Raw genomic sequence first — 7,551 nt, 5'->3', positions numbered from 1 at the left:
GTATTAGAGGGCACTGGTCTAACAGTAGTGAAGGGCCTCCCATAGATCTCTCTCTCTCTCTAACTCTCTCTACACAATACATATTCATACAAAAAAAAAAAAAAAAAAAAAAAAAAAAAAAAAAAAACGAAATCAAAATTAAATCGCTGAAAACTATAACAGAACAAAAGGGCCTGAAACAAAATTGGAACAGAAAATTAACAACAAAAGGCTTGCATTTCTTCTCAGCGTCAAAACAAAGGTCATATACCTGTATTCATAAAAAGCAAGGACTTCATTAATTTTGACCCTTTTTTCAAGTAGAGAAACCCCTGATAGGATTAAAATCAAAAGCACATTAAATTATCAAATAGATTATAAAGTTAGCCTAAAAAAAACACAAAACCCCTTAGTAACAATCGGAAATTAAGCGAAAATTGAAATTAGTAAATATATCTTTGACTAAAAAAATCAAAACAAGAAGGAGGAAAACAAAAATCAAATAATAAGTCATAGATTAAAACCCAAATAGCCCAACAAAAAAAAAAAAACGAAATTTCCCGTTTTTTAATCTAATGAAAGCAAACCCAGATTATAAATCAATCAGGACTACCCAAATTTTGATCGCATAAACACAATAAACCTAAAAACAAACCCTAGAATATGAAACTAAGATCAAAAACGAAAAAACATAAGGTAAATAAAAGAAAGATTCAAAGAGAGAGAGAGAGTAAAAACATTGTGGATTTGAAATTTGCTCCACTACCTTCTTGTCTAATAACCCAGATATCAAGCCAAACAAACAAAAATAAAAAACAAAATAGAATAGAACAGAACATGAAACTCAAACTTATCGACAGCTGTGTGGAACCGAAAGATGGAGGGAGATCGGATTTCTCTCCGCATCTTATCAGATTTCTCTGTGTTTTACGGTCACAAAAGCTCTCTATTCTTTATATCTGTCTCTCTAGTCATTTTTTTATTTAATATAGAGAAGCAGAGCATTGGGTTTAGGGTTTAGAAAAGTTTTAATATAGAGAAGTAGAGCACCGGTATTAGGGTTTAGAAAAGTTTTATTATTATTATTATTATTATTATTATTATTATTATTTTAATATTGTGCTGACGTAGGGTTTAGAAAAGTTTTAATATAGAGAAGTAGAGCATCGGTATTAGGGTTTAGAAAAATTTTATTATTATTATTATTATTATTTTAATATTGTGCTGACGTGGAAAATTGTAGATACTTCAAAAGTTTCGGTTTTATATATAACTAGTCGCTAACCCGTGCGATGCACGGAAAAATTATTGTGTATAAAGATGTAAACAATTCTTTTTCTCTTCCTCTTTGATTATACATTAGGATTTCAGTCTCAAAGTTTCCTATCCTTGATATGAAACAATAAATTATGTAATGAAAAATAGAAATCAAACTTAAGTTTAAATTAAAATGAATATGGTCATTCTTGAGCTATCTTCAACCTTTAATTGAATTCTATACCTGATAAGAGAAAGACAAATATAATGTTAATATCATATTAGTTTTTGTGTATTTTAATATAAATACATTAAAAACTTGAATCCAAAACAAAGCATTTACTGATCTTTGAAATTTGCAGTCTTAGGAATTTCCAAATCAATATAAACTCTTGTTCCACTTGTTGACGATAAGTTATACTCTCCTGCAATGCACAGAATTCATTAAAAAAAAGTACAATTATCTATTGGGCAGTGACTTACTGACTCCATTTGAATATGACATTAGCTTTCAAATCACTTATCAGTACTTCAACAATCTTACATTATAAGTATATCTAACATGACCATAATCAACAATCTTACTTTTCCTATATATCTCTCACTTTGAAATGTACATAATTTAAGAAAAGTTCAAAGTACCAGTAATATAGATGCAGAATGAGCAGTACAAAAAACATATGAATCCAACAGGACCTAGCATCTTTAGGACCAAAAGGTGAACTGAATTTGCATATCCAATTTCAAGGGCCATATTTACATTGATTGGCAGGTGGATATAGCATCAAATGTCCAGCTTGAAAAGGTTGAAGACATTTGGAACTTGAGAGGGATATTGAACACCTCATGGCATCGAGTTGAAGTTCGAGTTGGTCACTCAAATATGTAGACCAATGTCGAAATAGTATCAAATAAGTAATTGAATGGCTCAACACCCTTTTCCTTTTTTAACTCTTGGTTTAATTGAACCCCATTGCTTTCCTTAATCTCATTTACAAAAACAATAATTTCAGCATGTTGGATACCATTTAGTGGATATTATTTTGAATATTCTGTGGTGTGCAAGTGGCAGTTCAAAACTCTCATCAACCTTGCTTCTTATTTGCCAAGATTTTTACTTGATGGATGTTAAAAGCCAATCCTATCAGGTCTTATATGCATGGACTCTAATCAGCCATGCTTTTATCAGGAAGCTATGACCTTTGCAGGCCCAAAGGTAGGCTTACTGTATGACCCTGGTTGCACCAGGTTTTTACTTTTTCCTGTAAGGTTTTCCACAATGGTCAATTGAAACCATTCTGGCCTGGTCATACCCAACTGCCATTGTAGTACATCTCTCTCATTTCACATAAGGGTGGGCTCTATGTACAGGGATCCAGCTCATTCTTACGTGAGAACTTGAGAAGAGGAGAATATAGTATATGTATACTCATGGATTGTCACACCATCTCAACCATCTAATATTTGTACAAATTCTTCTAAAGGCTAAATTGTTAAACTATGCATAATTACTTAAAAAGAGAAATAGAGAAGAGAAATGAACTTGCCTTTAAAAGTCTTGACAGTTAAACATGTAGCTATTACGATAAAAGGGCTTGGATTTTCAGTAAAGAAGCATATTATCAATAAATATGCAAGAAACAATACAGAATAAAGGAAAGATTGGTAAATACCTGACTGTGCTCGTCTTGTAGTTGTATTACCAAATAACCCAGATAACAAAATGCCAAATCCCTACCTGCAAAACAGTAAGAATCCGATTTTTAGCCAACATTCAAGAAACATTAATAGAAGTATGTATGAACTTTTTTATTGATTGGAAGTAAACTTAAGGAGCAACAATATTTAAAGAGAAAGCCAACAATATTTGATTGAAAATTTTCATCTTTTTTCAATAGTTTTGACAGAAATTTGTATAATTCCACATTTAGATTAAAAAAAATCCAATTCAGCTCTTATAATCAAGTTTGTTTCCGAGAGAAATAATTGAAAAAGTAAATTATAGTAATTGACTACTTACAAAACATATGGTGACTTATTTAGGGATTTGATGAATATTACTTTAGAATTCATTCAAAAATACCAATCTAAGAGGCATTTTATCTTCTAAAAAACCATAGTAAAACGATTTGGAGGAGGTGTCCGATTTTTAGCCAACATTCAAGAAACATTAATAGAAGCATGTATGAACTTTTTTTGTTGATTGGAAGTAAACTTAAGGAGCAGCAATATTTAAAGAGAAAGCCAACAATATTTGATTGAAAATTTTCATCTTTTTTCAATAGTTTTGACAGAAATTTGTATAATTCCACATTTAGATTTAAAAAAATCCAATTCAGCTCTTATAATCAAGTTTGTTTCTGAGAGAAATAATTGAAAAAGTAAATTGTAGTAATTGACTACTTACAAAACATATGGTGACTTCTTTAGGGATTTGATGAATATTACTTTAGAATTCATTCAAAAATACCAATCTAAGAGGCATTTTCTCTTCTAAAAAACCATAGTAAAACGATTTGGAGGAGGTGTGTAATTATCCTCACTTTCAATCGGTTGTCACTGGGTAGAGAAGCAGATGAAAAGCATACAGAAAAACCAAAAGAGAAATTAATAGTCCAATTTAACTGAATTAAAAAAAAAAAAAAAAAAAAAAAAAAAAAAAAAAAAAAAAAACAAACAAACAAACAAACAAACAAGAACAAAAACAAAACCACGATTGAGACAATAAATTCAACATATTCAACACCAAACCACCAGCAAACTCACCTTCTGGGTTATTAAAAATCAACATTCAACATAATCCGATTTTTAGCCAACATTCAAGAAAGTCTTTACACATATTTATAGATTAATAATAAACTCACCTGACTTTCAAAATTACCCGTAGAATACCGCAAGGTCATGTTTGATAGATAAAAGTTGCTCTTGGCCCTTAGGGTTAGGATGGGTTGAATCTGAGAGGGTTTAGTTTGCATATTGTAGTGAGAATTTGATCAGGATGATTTCAAATAAGTCAAAGGCTGGGGTCTCTGCGACTCAATCGGGGAGAGAGGTTGGCGTTTTGTGATAAAAATTCCTCAAGTTGTTGAAGAGGCTGTGTCTGAAGTTAGTGTGTAGGGTTTTAAACTAATTAGGCTAAATGCTTTGAAATAGGAAAAGAGTCCTAAACGCTTTGAAATAGGGTTTTTTTTTTTTTTTTTGATAAGTATTCAGTTTTGTTTTTGTTTTGAAAAAAGAGTTTTTAATTTTATTTTTTTATTGTGCTGACGTGGAAAATTGTGGAAGATTCAGAGACTTCGGTTTTATATATATATATAGATAATAATGATAATAATAATAATAGAAAACTCATATAATAATAATAATAAAAGATAATAATAAGCCCACAAAAGTTTTTGACACTTGAATTATTGACAGGTGTATTATGATAGATGAGGTTTTCCATAAATAAATAATAATAAAAATGTGCAGCCCAAAAACAAAATAAATGATATATGCGGCCGGTATCAAAATAGGTGTAGCTTTCCATAAAATAAAATTAAAAAAAAAAAAAAAAAAAAGGAAGATGTGGCTCAGTGTCAGTGGCTCACGTATTTGGTTAGGCAAAAAAATCAAAATAATGCCTTTAAAGAAACAGAACAAAGGCATTAAGAAACATAACTAAGTTTTGTTAAAAGCAAAACTTATCAGTTATCAAACGGTGGAGGCATGGAGCTGGAGGCACACAGAGAGACGATAGTAAGAGGAGCTAAGCTGAGACGTGAGACGTGAGACGGTGCATTTCGCACCTGTTTTTTTTTTTTTTTTTTTTTTTTTTTTTTTTGAATTTCGGCTTGAATCGGCGGTTTCGCTCAATACGGACCGATACAGCCCGAGTCAATGCGAATTGGCTCGATTTAGCATGAATCGGCCCGAGTTTGTGCCAAGTCGAAATGAGTCGAGAAACGAAAAAAAAGAAAAAAAAAAAAAAGAAAAGAAGGACGCAGCACTGATGCGCAGGCAACGACGTTGCTCGCGTGTCGGACACGGGTGCTGCGGCCGTTTTGCCACGTCCGTGCATCCCAAGTGGTTATAAGTTCACGAACTACCTTTAACCCCTACACAGAGGTTTAACATAGCTAAACTGTGAGTCTAAGTTTAGAGCACGTGCTTGGGAAGGTGACATTAGGTAACTAAGCCCGTCTAATCAAATAGATCAACATCCACTTGTACTTCGTAGCCATGTTCTAATCAAGGCCTATCTAAACGGGATCCGTCCTAAGCATGCATAAATAACTCTAAATGAAAGGGAAGTTGGGAGTTGATATGACTCAGGATTTTGTTGCTTCTGTTTATTCCCCAGATTGTATTATTAATCAACTTAGACTTGATGCCTTAGGCATTGTTTATTGTAGGCACTACTGCGGCAATGCCATAACTCTATAGTTTCTTTTCTTGTTATATTCCATTAAACTAATAATAATAATAAAATAAATAAATAACTATAATGCCTTGTTTGAATTGGGGAGAGGGGGGTAAGGGGAAGTATAATAGAGTTAACTAAAAATTAGGTTAATTTTTGGCCAACTCTACTCTACTCTCCTTCCCTCCCCCTTAATCCAAACGGACCATAAATGAAAGCAATTTCAACAAACACATTGGCTCAAAAAAAAAAAAAAAAAAAAATCATATATGAAGGTGGTGTCCTACTTCTAAGTTTCATCCTAATAGCATGTTATTATCATATGAAATTTAACGAATAAAAGGAAAGACGAGAATGTACCCAGGTCCCAGTCCTATAAAAAAAAAAAAAAAATGAAGAGAATGTACCCAGTACCAACACTATGCATATTTAAAAATTAAAAAAAAAAAATCCTAAAACATGTTTCTAATTTCTACACATCACAAAACTTATTTTAGACCTATTATCATTCAAAGATTTATAAAATATTCCAAGTGACATACTACATTATAAAAATAGATTAGATTCTTTTGCAATACATGTATCATTTAGGAAATTTCATTGAAACTATTTGTTATTGTTTCTTCAGGAGAAAGAAATCTTTTGGAATTAAAAATTAATAAGCTCCTAAGTAAAATTCATTATGTCACAATAAAGAATAAAGATAATACTAATTACTAAAATGGAAAGCTTAGCCTAAGGTGGATAAAAAAAAATTAGTCACTAATCTCGAACTCTTTCCTCAAAAAAAAAAAAAAAAAAAATCTCGAACTCAAAAAGGTGAGAATTAATAATGGATTTAAAACCAAAGAAGAGAGGTGAGAATAATTTCACTGTAACCCGGGTACTACCAGCGTAGAATGGATTGGGTTGGTTTTTCTGTAGACAGAATCTGCTGGGCTTAGTTTTAAGGGCTTTGAGTTGATGGCTGAAATTCTAGCATCACGGCCCAACTGATTAAGTCCCGGGAATGTGTATTTTTCTTGATTTTATTTGGTCATGGCCATGGGCTAGAGTATAGTACCATGCGCAACACAATCATAATAAACGTCTAATACTAGAATATATAATTACTATGCAGAAACAATCATAATAAATATCTGCTACTGTTAATAATTATCATAATTATTAAATTTCATATTTAGACCAAAAAAAAAAAAAAAAGAAGAAAAATCATATTACGTCAAACTTTTTTGTGCATTGCACAAGTTATAAACTAGTTATATATAAATTAGTCTCATGCAAACATATACATGAGTAACTTTTTTTTTCTTTGAAAGTAGTATTTTTTTATATAAAAAAATAAATATATTTTTTTGAGAGACTTTCAACTTATAACATCTGCTCCTAATGATAATTCTTTATCATCGTAAGTATGAATAAAACACCAGTCTCATGCACACAAATGATATGTTGAGTGTGAAGTCAAATGGGATGTAACACCTTTATTGGGAGGTAACACCTTAAAGTTGGGTCCATGACTCCATCTGATATTGATTCCATGCACTAATTTACACGTGCACCCTACACATGGCAGAAGACATAGATAGGTATTCAATCAGGGCATGGGGAGACTTTGAGAGCATGCATGTCTTGCATCATATCATCCACAATTATTGCTTAATTTGTACATTTGTTTTCGAAATTATAGGTTCTGTTTGGATACAACTTATTTTGCTGAAATAAAACTGAAAACAAGAAAAAGGTAGGTTTTTTTTTTTTTTTTTTTTGGAGGAATGAGAAGCTAGCTAACAATTCAAATCAGAAATTTTATCATTCACTTTGTTCATTTTAGTTTTAAAATTTCGTCAAAACCCAGAACAACTTTTATGCAATTGTCTTAATCAGATTAAAGCCAAGGCACATGGTTTCTG

At 31.4% G+C, this 7,551-nt stretch overlaps 1 long non-coding RNA gene across 2 annotated transcripts; it reads right to left on the bottom strand.

Moving 5' to 3' along the window:
* Positions 1–1,260: 1,260 nt before the first annotated feature.
* LOC115992737 lies at positions 1,261–4,361 on the bottom strand. 2 transcript variants are annotated; one of them, XR_004092637.1, is made up of 4 exons: positions 4,101–4,361; positions 2,910–2,974; positions 1,580–1,661; positions 1,261–1,480 (listed from the first exon to the last, which is right to left on the bottom strand). It is a non-coding gene; the product is annotated as an uncharacterized LOC115992737 (long non-coding RNA). The 2 variants fall into 2 exon arrangements; XR_004092636.1 differs by having other exon boundaries at positions 1,261–1,661.
* Between the last annotated feature and the right edge of the window lie 3,190 nt (positions 4,362–7,551).

This window comes from Quercus lobata, chromosome 5 (genome assembly GCF_001633185.2).
Source record: "Quercus lobata isolate SW786 chromosome 5, ValleyOak3.0 Primary Assembly, whole genome shotgun sequence".
Classification (NCBI taxonomy): Eukaryota; Viridiplantae; Streptophyta; class Magnoliopsida; order Fagales; family Fagaceae; genus Quercus; species Quercus lobata.
The sequence above is the reverse complement of the archived record's forward strand: the minus strand, read 5'-3'. Positions and strand labels throughout refer to the sequence as shown.